This window comes from Giraffa tippelskirchi, chromosome X, assembly GCF_054371585.1.
Source record: "Giraffa tippelskirchi isolate mGirTip1 chromosome X, T2T-mGirTip1v1.2.pri, whole genome shotgun sequence".
NCBI lineage: Eukaryota > Metazoa > Chordata > Mammalia > Artiodactyla > Giraffidae > Giraffa > Giraffa tippelskirchi.
In genome coordinates, this window is record NC_137289.1 from 85,114,317 (window position 1) to 85,126,671 (window position 12,355).

Here is a 12,355-nt window from a genome sequence, read left to right on the forward strand (position 1 = left end):
ATAGGGCGATAGAAACCTGGGCTAGGCGTCACAGTCAAATAGGCCCCGCGCCGAACCGCCGTGCACTCCCAAAATGGCTCCCCTCGGCAACATAACCCAGCCGCCCTGCGGCCCCTCCCCTAGTGTTCTGAGAGCTTGCGCTTCCTGTTACAGCCTTTATCGCCGCTGAAATTACCTCCTTATTCCTCGTTTTCTTTTCCTTCATTTCTTTTTTATTTTTCCATCCCAAATTTCTTTTACCTTTGTCCCGACCCCTTTCCACATTTCTACATATCTCTCGTTCTAGTCAACTTTCACCTCACGCACGTGTGACATTTTTTAATACACAAATTTATCTTTCTGTTATTTTACCAAAGTATCACAAAATGGTAAGGTAAACTGAGATCTGATTTTTCGTATTTTATAGATGAGGAAAATAAGGCTCAGAAAGTGAAAGTGTTAGTCATTCAGTCCTGTCCAATTTTTGTGACCCCATGGACTGTAGCCCACCAGGCTCCTCTGTCCATGGAATTCTCCGGGCAAGAATACTGGAGTGGGTTGCCATTTCCTTCTCCAGGGGATCTTCCTGACCCAGGGATGGAACCTAGGTGTCCCACGTTGCAGGCGGTTCTTTACCATCTGAGTCACCTGAAAAGCCCAAGTCTCAGAGGTGAACCAATTTTCCAAAAGCTGCAACAGCTAGTGACTGTTACAGTGTACAAAACCTAATTCTTTTCACTCCACTGAGTTCTGTGCTCTTACATAGATCACAGTCTATTTCAACCAACAAATTGAAAATAAGAGAAAACTCAAGACAAATATGGGAAGGCTTTAGGTCTAAACTCATACAATAGATCAATGACAAAACTGAATTTAAAACAAGATACTTCCTTGTTTATGAATAAATCTGTAACAGAAAACATCTTTGTAAAGGGGTTGGGATGCTATTCTCCAGCCCCAAACTCCTTTTAGACTTTAGCTCAAGTCTTGATTCCTCTAGGAAGCCTCTATACTTATCAAAACGTTTATCTTTTTTGGTCCCTCTCCATGAGGGAAAATGTACTAGCTGGATGTAAGCCACCAAAACATTTTTTAAAACCTAGGCTGAAACTTGTTTGTAATACATTACATGTGAATGGTGTGAAAGGTTAGTGGGGGAAGGTTTGTGCGGCACAGCTAAGGAAAAGACAATTTAGAGGTCTTAATTCCTTTCCAAAGTAATAGTTTCTAAGCTCTAAAGGTATCTCTAACTTTCTACAAGAACCCAGCATGGAACACCTCATTCTATTCATATGCATCATTACTTTCTTTATACTGATAATGTCACCCTCAAATAGGAGGTAATGGTAGAGAATTGTATAAACATCTGGGCCTCGATGTGTGGCCATTCTTATGTAAAATACAGCAGAGAGCCAATTTGTGTTGTCAGTAATGCGTGTAGTGAGGTGAAATGGTCTTAACTTAAGCTTAAAGTACATCCTTGCCTGGGGTTTAGACATATTTGAGCACGATTTGGAAACTGGTTGGTAGACACCAGAAATCAATTGCAAGAGGAACTGCTGAACTCTTGAGAAAGAAGTCACTTTAAGAGAGGATGGGGTCAGGCCGGCAACCTAGGATAAATGGAAGATCAATTCTGAGTATTGCAGAGAATTTGTGGCTTCAATTAACTTTATTTCCATCAAGTGGCATATCTCTTGGTTGTACAACAAAATGTATTTATTTTAAGCTAGGTACACAGCATCTCTCTGCAGTGATTTAACTATAAATAGAAAGGTAGTGAAGCCTATGACAGGTTTGCTCTGATGCTCTCGGGATGTTTTCTGTCTGGAACAAATGACCATTTAGATTTTAAAGAAATACATATAAGTAATTAGCAGGACTCATTATAGAACAATAGGCTTGTGAAGCTGCTAATCAATTTTGGATGGGGAAAAGATCACTGGATGCACTGATTTTATTTAGTGGTGTTTCAAACTGAAAGGTGCCGGACCCAGAGATCTAGGGGCAGAAAAGCCCTATTGATTTCAAGGTGGAAGCCAAGGTGAAAGCTTCATACCCTAGCCCCCACCCACTCACATTATCCCTAGTTGGCCTGCCTTAATTCCAACCGGAGGAAAAAAATGCCTCCAGAAAAACAACAGAGACAGAGTTTGGTTTACTCTTCAAGACTGATCCTCTTAGCTTCCTGGATTCTACTGGTCCAGTCAATACCTGTTCCATTCTCGACGCGAGTCCAATTTTCCTCTTTCATAAGTAATTGTTCCAAAAGTAATAAACTGTCTCCTGAAAAGATATAAAATTCAAATAGGCAAAAGAGTTGGAGTTTCACCATTATCCAGGCATGTTTAGCAGGCACTTACTTACAAAGAGCACTCAGTTGGAGAATTTACAAAGAAAATTGCACAGACCTCCGGGACAATAGTTTCTGTTATCTTTGCATTCATAATCTAAAACAAATAAGTGAATAATGGCTCTATAAGTGACAATCAAAATAATTGATGCATGTGAAGTTAGACTGCATTTGATTTGAATACATTCATTTTGAAACATGAATTTGATGTGGCAAATGGGAGAGCAGATATAACAGTTTATTCATTCATTAATAAGAACTTACATGTAAAGAATAGGGCTACACGAGAGGATAAGAAAGAGTATTAATAGTACAAATATAAATGCACCCAAGTACTGGTGTTCAAGGGGATTAGATTCAGGTTGGAGAGGGGAAAATAAGAGGAGTTCTAAGGAATTATAAGCAGTATCTTTGTATCAGGCATTGTACTAGATACAAAGTGGGAATAAAAGTGAGGCTTGGATGTGTTAGCCTCAGGGAATTTACAGGCTACTGGGGAAAAATAAAACCTGAAGTTTGGTAATATTTTTATTAGGGGACTCAAAGAAATGAAAAGTATTTAATACATACATCTCAACACTTAAAATGGTGTATAAAGTCATACATTTTGCAAGGCTGAACTAAATGATGTAGTAAATGGAAAGAACAACAACAAAAATCTATGAATGTACTGCAAACTAATGAGGGCAATATATTAGAAGGAAAATATATCATGTTTTTGTTCAGCTGCTCCGTCATGTCTGACTCTTTGCGACCCCAAGGACTGCAGCACGCCAGGCTTCCCTGTCCTTCACTATTTCCTGCAGCTTGCTTAAACACATATCCATGGAGTCTATTGACTCAGTGACTCCCCCCCCACAATCTCATCCTCTGTTGCCCCCTTCTCCTCCTGCCCTCAATCTTTCCCAGCATCAGGGTCTCTCCCAATGAATAGGCTCTTTGCATCAGGTGGGCAAAATATTGGAGCATCAGCTTCACCAGCAGTCCTTCCAATGAATATTCAGGGTTGATTTCCTTTAGAATTAACTGGCTTGATCTCCTTGCTGTCCAAAGGACTCTCAAGAGTCTTCTCCAACACCACAATACAAAAGCATCAATTCTTTGGCACTCAGCCTTCTTTCTGGTCCAACTTTCACATCCATACATGACTACTGGAAAAACCATAGCTTTGACTAGACGGACTTTTGCCATCAAAGTACCCCCTTTGCTTTTAAATATGCTAAGTTTGTCATAGCTTTTCTCCCAAGGAGCAAGCATTTTTTAATTTCATGGCTGCAGTCACCATCTGCAGTGATTTTGGAGCCCCCAAAAATAAAATCTCTCACTGCTTCCATTGTTTCCCCATCTATTTGCCATGAAGTGATGGGACCAGATGTCATGATCTTAGTTTTCTGAATGTTGAGTTTTAAGCCAGATTTTTCACTCTCTTCTTTCACTTTCATCAATAGGCTCTTTAGTTCTTCTTTGTTTTCTGCCACAGGAGTGGTGTCATCTGCATATCAGACATTACTGATATTTCTCCCAACAATCTTGATTCCAGGTTGAGCTTCATCCAGCCTGGCATTTCACATAATATACTCTGCATATATGTTAAATAAGCAGGGTGACAACATACAGCCTTGTGCATGCATGCTAAGTCACTTTAGCGGTGTCCGACTCTGTGCTACCTTATGGACTACCAGACTTCTCTGTTCACAGGATTCCCCAGGCAAGAATACTGGAGTGGGTTGCCATACAGTCTTGAGACATCTAAAAATCCACTATTTACATTATGTGTAAAGTTAACTTATCCTGAAGTCCTTTTATAAGTTTTTTAATTTTTTAAATTGAAATATAGATGACTTACAATATTATGTTAGTTTAAGGTGTGCAACAGAGTAATTCAATATTTTTATGGTGCTCGCTTCAGCGGTACATATACTAAAATGTGTGATACAGAGAAGATTCACATGGCCCCTGCGCAAGGATGACACGCAAATTCGTGAAGCGTTCCATATTTTTTTGGATTAACTCACATATTTGTAGAAGTTTCTTCAAAAGTTTTGTGTAGTTAGTCAAAGTGAAGCAGAGAATACCCTGATTTGAAATAATATTAATAACAACAGTATATCTTAAGGTTCTATATCAAAGAGTAATAAACAGGTTAAGAACTAGATATCTAAGGACAAGACACATGCTTCATACTTTGTTTTGGTTTAGTTAGAGAAACTGTGTTCTCAAATGGAATATTTTGCAGAAACCCAATATGTAAAACAAACTAAAGTGATATCTTATTAAAATAAATTATTTGTATGCTGAAAAAAATATTTTTATGGATTATATTCCATATAAAATTATTACAAAATATTGGCTATATTCCGTGTCCTATACATTGCAACCATAGAAGCAGAAGATATAAAGAAGAGATGGCAGGAATACACAGAACACCTATACAAAATAGAACTTCATGACCCAGATAATCATGATGGTGTGATCACTCACCTAGATCCGGACATCCTGGAATGCAAGTCAAATGGGCCTTAGGAAGCATCACTACAAACAAAGCTAGTGGAGGTGATGGAATTCCAGTTGAGCTATTTCAAAACCTAAAAGATGATGCTGTGAAAGTGCTGTACTCAATATACCAGCAAATTTGGAAAACTCAGCAGTGGCCACAGGATTGGAAAAGGTCAGTTTTGATTCCATTCCCAAAGAAAGGCAATGCCAAAGAATGCTCAAACTACCGCACAATTGCATTCATCTCACATGCTAGCAAAGTAATGGTCAAAATTCTCCAAGCCAGGCTTCAACAGTACGTGAACCATGAACTTCCAGATGTTCAAGCTGGATTTAGAAAAGGCAGAGGAACCAGAGATCAAATCGCCAACATCCTCTGGATCATCGAAAAAGCAAGAGAGTTCCAGAAACACATCTACTTCTGCTTTCTTCACTACGCCAACACTTTTAACTGTGTGAACAACAACAAACTGTGGAAAATTCTTAAAGAGATGAGAATAGCAGACCACCTGAACTTCTCCTGAGAAATCTGTATGCAGGTCAAGAAGCAACAGTTGGAACTGGACATGGAACAACAGACTGGTTCCAAATTGGAAAAGGAGTATGTCAAGGCTGGATATTGTCACCCCACTTGTTTAACATATATGCAGAGTACATCATGAGACATGCTGGACTGGATGAAGCACAAGCTGGAATCAAGATTGCCGGGAGAAATATCAATAACAGATATGCAGATGACACCACTCTTATGGCAGAAAGCAAAGAAGAACTAAAGAACCTCTTGATGAAAGTGAAAGAGGAGAGTGAAAAAGTTGGCTTAAAACTCAACATTCAGAAAACTAAGATCATGGCATCTGGTCCCATCACTTCATGGCAAATAGATGGAGAAACAGTGGAAACAGTGACAGACTTTATTGGGGGGCTCCAAAATCAGATGGTGACTGCTGCCATGAAATTAAAAGACGTTTGCTCCTTGGAAGAAAAGTTATGACCAACCTAAACAGCATATTAAAAAGCAGAGATATTACTTTGCCAACACAGGTCCATCTAGTCAAAGCTATGGATTTTCCGGTAGTCATGTATGGATGTGAGAGTTGGACTATAAAGAAAACTGAGTGCCAAAGAATTGATGCTTTTGAACTGTGGCGTTGGAGAAGACTCTTGAGAGTCCCTTGGACTACAAGGAGATCCAACCAGTCCATTCTAAAGGAGATCAGTCTGAGCGTTCATTGGAAGGACTGATGCTGAAGTTGAAACTCCAATACTTTGCTACCTGATGCAAAAAATTGTCTCATTAGAAAAGACCCTGATGCTGGGAAAGATTGAGGGCAGGAGGAGAAGGGGACGACAGAGGATGAGATGGTTGAATGGCATCACTGACTCAATGGACATGAGTTTGAGTAAACTCTGGGAGTTGGTGATGGACAGAGAGGCCTGGTGTGCTATAGTCCATGGGGTCACAAAGAGTCAGACACGACTGAATGACCGAACTGAGCTGAACTGAACTGTGAAGGCTTATTTCTGAATTCTCAATTCTATTGGATTGATGTATATGTCTAACTTTATGTCAGTATCATGAGTTTTAATTTCTGTAGCTTTGAAGTAAGTTTTAGAAGCAAGAATAATGAGTGCTACTACTTTATTTCCTTTTCCTTGAATTCTTTTAGCTATTCTGATCTCTTGCAATTCCTTATGAATTTTAGGATTAGCTTGATAATTTTTTAAGTAATCAAGGTGGGGTTTTGATAGGGATTGTGTTGGATATGTAGAAAATTGAGGAAAATAATAACATTAAGTCTTCCAACCCATGAACAGGAAATGAATGTTTTTGCATATACATAGGTTTTCTTAATTTGTTTTCAGTGACATTTTGAACCTTTCTATGAACAAGTTTTGTAATCTTTTGTTGAATTTGTTCCTAAGTTTTGTTATTCTATTTTAAATGGAATTTTCCTAATTTATTTTCAGACTTTTCATTGCAAGTGTATAAAGCTGCAACTGATTGTTATATATTGGTTTTGTATAGTACAACCTTGTTAAAATTGTTTATTAGTTCTAGTTGTAGTAGTTTTGTATGGATTTCTTAGGACTTTCTATATACAAGATTACATCATTTAAAAATAGATATAGTGGACTTCCACGGTGGGCCACTGGCTTAAACTCTATGCTCCCAACGGAGAGGGCCCAGGTTTGATCCCTGGTCAGTGAACTAGACCCCTCATACCTCAACCAAGAGTTTAAATGCTGCAACTAAACATCCTGCATGCTGCAGCAAAGATTGAAGATCCCGCATGCCACAACTAAGACCCAGCACAGCCAAATAAATAAATAAAATTATTTAAAATACAAAATAGATATAGTTTTATTTCTTTCTTAATTTGGATGCCTTTTATTTCTTTTTCTTTCTGAATTGCCCTAAACCTCTACTGCAAAGCTGAATAGAAGTGGTGAGAGCAAACGTCCTTAGCTTGTTCCTGATCTATGGAAGAAAGGGATTTCATAGGTGCTGTATTAGCTTCCTATTGCCACTATAACAAATTACTGCAGTTAGTGACTGAAAATAATACAAATTTATTCTCTTAACACTTTTGGAGGCCAGAAATCTGAAATCAGTTTCACTTAGTTAAAATCAAAGTGCTAGCAGGCCTGTGTTCCCTCTGGAGGCTGCAGGGGACAATCCGCTTCCTTGCATTTTCTTCCTTTAGAGACTGTAGGCATCCCTTGGCTTACGGGCTCTTTTTCCATCTTCAAATCTAGCAGTGTAGCATCATCTCTAATCTCTCACCTCTATTTCCTGTCTCTCATCTTTTCTCTTTGACTCTGATCCCCTGTCTCCCTTTTAGAAGGAACCTTGTGATCACACTGGGCACATCTGAATAATCCAGCATAATCTCCCCATCTCAAGATTTTAATCACATCTGCAAAGTATCTTTTACCATGTGAGACAACATGTTTACAGGTTCTGGGACCTCGGACAAGGACCATTATTCGGCCTACCAAAGATACCCTTTTGGGGTAACTTCCCTTCTATTTCTAGTTAGGTGTTTGTTTGCTTTTTTCATGAAAGAGTTTGAATTTTGTTAAAGGTTTTTCTACACTTATTGAGATGATCCTGTGGTTTTAGTGCTTTTTCTATCAGTAGGGTGATTGATTTTCCTGTGTTGAACCAACTTAGCATTTCTGCAATATATCCCACTTGGTTGTGATGTATAATCCTTTTTATATTTCCAGGTCCAATTTGGTAGTATTTTGTTGAAGATTTTTGTGTCTATATTCTTACGAGATATTGGTCTGTAGTTTCCATTTCACATGTTTTTATCTGGTTTTGGTATTAGGGTAATTTTGGTCTCAGAGAATTAGTTGAAAATTGTTTCTTCCTCTCCTGTTTTTTGGAAGAGTTTGTGAAAGACTGTTGGAGAAGGCAATGGCACCCCACTCCAGTACTCTTGCCTGGAAAATCCCATGGATGGAGGAGCCTGGTAGGCCACAGTCCATGGGGTCGCTAAGAGTTGGACATGACTGAGTGACTTCACTTTCACTTTTCCCTTTCATGCACTGGAGAAGGAAATGGCAACCCACTCCAGTATTCTTGCCTGGAGAATCCCAGGGACGGCGGAGCCCAGTGGGCTGCTGTCTATGGGGTCGCACAGAGTCGGACACGACTGAAGCGACTTAGCAGCAGCAGCAGTAGCAGTGAAAGACTGTTAATTCTTCAAACATTTAGTAGAATTGACCAGTGAAGCCACCTGGGCCGGGGTTTATCTTTATGGGCTTTTCTTTGATTACTATTTCTCTCTCTTCACTTTTAAAGGTGTATTCAGATTTTCTATTTCTTCTTAAATCAGTTGTTGATAACTTTTCTCTTTTTTCATGCTACCTATCCATTTCAGATGAAATTTCTACAGGACTTAAGTTATCAGAATGTTTATGAGCCAAGTTATTGGTTGCTTTTTTTTAAAGTCAGAAGTATTCATAGAAGATAACTTTTCTCTGCTTAAAAATGAACATTGGACTTCCCTCATGGCACTGAAGAAGGAAATGGCAACCCACTCCAGTATTCTTGCCTGGAGAATCCCATGGACAGAGGAGACTGGAAGGCTACAGTCTATGGGGTTGCACAGAGTCGGACACAACTGAAGTGACTTAGCAGGTAGGCAAGCATGGCACAGTGGACAGGAATCCACCTGCTAATGTAGGGGACACTGGTTCAATCCCTGGTCCAGGAATATTCCACATATTGAGGAGTAACTAAGCCCATATGCCACAAATACTGAGCCCCACTCTAAAGCCCATGAGCCCCAACTACTGAGCCTGTGTGTTGCAACTACTGAAGCCTGCATACCTAGAGCCTGTGCTCTGCAAAAAAAGAAGCCACCACAATGAGAAGCCCATGCACCACAACAAAGAGTAGCCACTGCACACTGCAACTAAAGAAAACCCATGCAAAACAATGAAGACCCACTGCAGTCAAAAAAAAAAAAAGATTGTGAGGATACTTTATTTTTTCATAGCTCCACTTCAAATGTGAAGTTAGGGCATCTATAATTTCCTCAATTTCAATTTGATACACATTTTCTCCACAATAATTGATGCTCTCATCTGGTGACATGAACATTTACGAATTATTTACTATTTTTCATTTATTGTTGATAAAGTTTTACATTTATAAAGCATACTTTCCAAGTTGGTTTTTTTATTAGCATTAAAAATATATAGAAAATGTATATGAGAACATACATATATTCTTTTGCTTCAGGCTCATATATGGCTCAGCACAGCACTGCCAGTCTCTGGCTTTACTTAAAATTTCAATATTTTTCTCACCATGGATCTATTGGACTAATTTTATTTTTTTAATATTGCATTTCAACTTCATGTCCACTAGGATGACTGTAATAAGAATGTAGGAAAATTAGAACTCTGATATATTGTTGGTGGGAATATACAATGAAGGATAGTTTGGCCCTTTCTCAAAAAGGTAAACCTAGAGTTACCACATGACCCAACAGTTCTACTCTAAGTATATGCTCAAAACAAAATATGATATCTTGGGGCTTCCCTGGTGCCTCAGATGGTAAAGAATCTGCCTGCAATGCGGGAGACCCAGGTTCAATCCCTGGGTTGGGAAGATCGCCTGGAGAAGGGAATGGCAGTCCACTCCAGTATTCTTGCCTGGAGAATTTCATGGACAGAAGAGGCTGGCAGGCCACACAGTCCATGGGGTCACAAAGAGTCAAAAGTATATGCCCAAGACAAAATATATATCCACACAAAAATCTTGTTCATAACTGCATTATTCATAATAGTAAAAAAAAACCCCACAAAAGTCCATCAACCCATGAATGGATAAACAGAATGCAGTACATCCATTGAATGGATGAACCTTGAAAACATTATAATAAATTAAAGAAGCCAATCCCAAAAGTATAATTTAACTTACATAAGGTGTCTAGAATAGGCAAATCCATAAAGACAGAAAATACACTTGTGGTTGCTTAAAACTTAGAGGAGAGGAGTTGAGGTTGAGGAGAGTGGGGACTGACTCCTAATGGGTACAAGGTTTCTTTTTGGAGTGATGAAAATGTTCTTAAAATATATTATGGTGATGGTTGCACAACTCTATAAATATGCTAAAAAACTATTTTATTGTGCACTTTACATTTAAAATAAAGCTGTAAAAAATATTCTCATTTTACATATGATAAAAAAAGAAGTTAAGCTGAATTATAGTCAAGACTAGAATCCAGGTTTCATTGTGTTTTCACTGCATCCTGCAATTCTTGCACACAGATCCCTGTTTATTCTCATCAGGTCACAGTGCTGGAGCTATAAGTGTGGCTGGATGAGTTTAATTTTCTATCTTCCTTCACATCCTCAAAATTTTCTCTCCTAGATATTCCCAAAGCCTCAGCCAACACTAGAAAAGAATAAGGGAGGCAAGAGTGAATAGGTCTTTAGCCAAAGGATATATACACATTATACTGGATATACTAGAGTTCCCCATAATGAGCTCTGCGCCAGCTTCTTGCTTTTGGTCAAGTAAACTAATAAACGGCATTATTAGTCATCTATAAACAAAAACCTCAATCTATTCAAACATGAACTGAAGCTCTCTGCCTGTTACACTCTATGAAATTTCAAGGAAATCCAAAACATATGTTTCTGATTTATTTGCACTTACCTCATAAAAATGTTTAGAAAGAGTTATGTGCTGCCCCAATGCCTCTTTTGGCTTCTTAAAAAGTCTTTTAAGTTATCTTTTGCTATTCTTAAAAGTAGATCCTTCTGTGCCAAGGATGGCTATTTGTTTTTGATATGCCAGAGTGCTGCACTATGACTCAAATAGGCTTTGCAATGTGAATAATGTTCAAAAGCTTCAACCAAAGACTGAAAAGCAAAATCCTAAATTTTGTCATAATAACCTCACTCAGATCTTGGGCTTCCAAATCAGACCACCTTCACACTTTGAAATTAGATTCTAGGCATACCCTGGAGACTCAGATTTTAAAACATTTCCAGGTTCACTCTCCTCACCTTTATACTCTTCTACTTAAACGTACAAGAATTGCTCTTCCTCGGTGATCACACAAAAAGATACTGGGCTTCTAGTGAGGCAGATAGGATTAGGCCTTAGACTAGAGAAACTTCGGCTGAAATGGTTTAAAGATGGCCCTAATATTCCAAGACTGTAAATCCCCGGATGCTAAAATAACTGAGATTTTAGATATAACCTGATTCACCCTAGCTGGTAGGGCTAAGGAAACTGAGAGGCAAAAAAGACTATAAAAAAGTTTGAAAACTTCTCTGGTGGTCCAGTGGTTAAGAATCCACCTGCCAATGCAGGGGACATGGGTTTGATCCCTGGTCCAGGAAGATCCCACGGGCCAAGGAGTAACTAAGCCCATGCACCACATCTACTGAGCCTGAGCTCTAGAACCTGAGGGTCATAACTACTGAGCCTACCTGCTGCAACTACTGAAGCGCATGCATCCTAGAGCCCATACTCTGCAACAAGAGAAGCCACCACAATGAGAAGCCCACACAACTGCAACTAGAGAAAGCCAGCACAGAGCAACAAAGATCCAGTGCAGCCATAAATAAATAAATAATTTTAAAAGGTTTCTAAGGATTTATAACAGCAATAACTAATGTTTATGTAGTATGCCAAATATTAAAGAGATTTACATATATCTGCTTATTTATTTGTGCAGCAATCCTATGAAATTGGTACAATTATCCCATTTTATAAATGGAAACCAGAGGTTAAGCAATTGCCCCCAAGGTCAAACAATTAGCAAGTGACAAAGACTAAGACTTAAAAACAGCCAACTAGGATCTGGGGCTTCCCAGGTGGCTCAGTGGTAAAGAATCCACCTGCTAACGCAGGAGTTGCTGATTGGATCCCTGGGTTGGGAAGATCTCCTTGAGAAGGAAATGGCAACCCATTCCAGTATTCTTGCCTGGAAAAACACCATGCACAGAGCAGCTTTGTGGGCTGAACCCAGTACATGGGTTTGTCAAGAGTTG

At 39.0% G+C, this 12,355-nt stretch overlaps 1 non-coding gene across 1 annotated transcript; it reads left to right on the forward strand.

The window, feature by feature from the left end:
• Window positions 1-4,228: 4,228 nt before the first annotated feature.
• LOC145537250 (U6 spliceosomal RNA) lies at window positions 4,229-4,333 on the forward strand. Its single transcript, XR_014076281.1, has one exon. It is a non-coding gene; the product is annotated as a U6 spliceosomal RNA (small nuclear RNA).
• The last annotated feature ends 8,022 nt before the right edge of the window (window positions 4,334-12,355 follow it).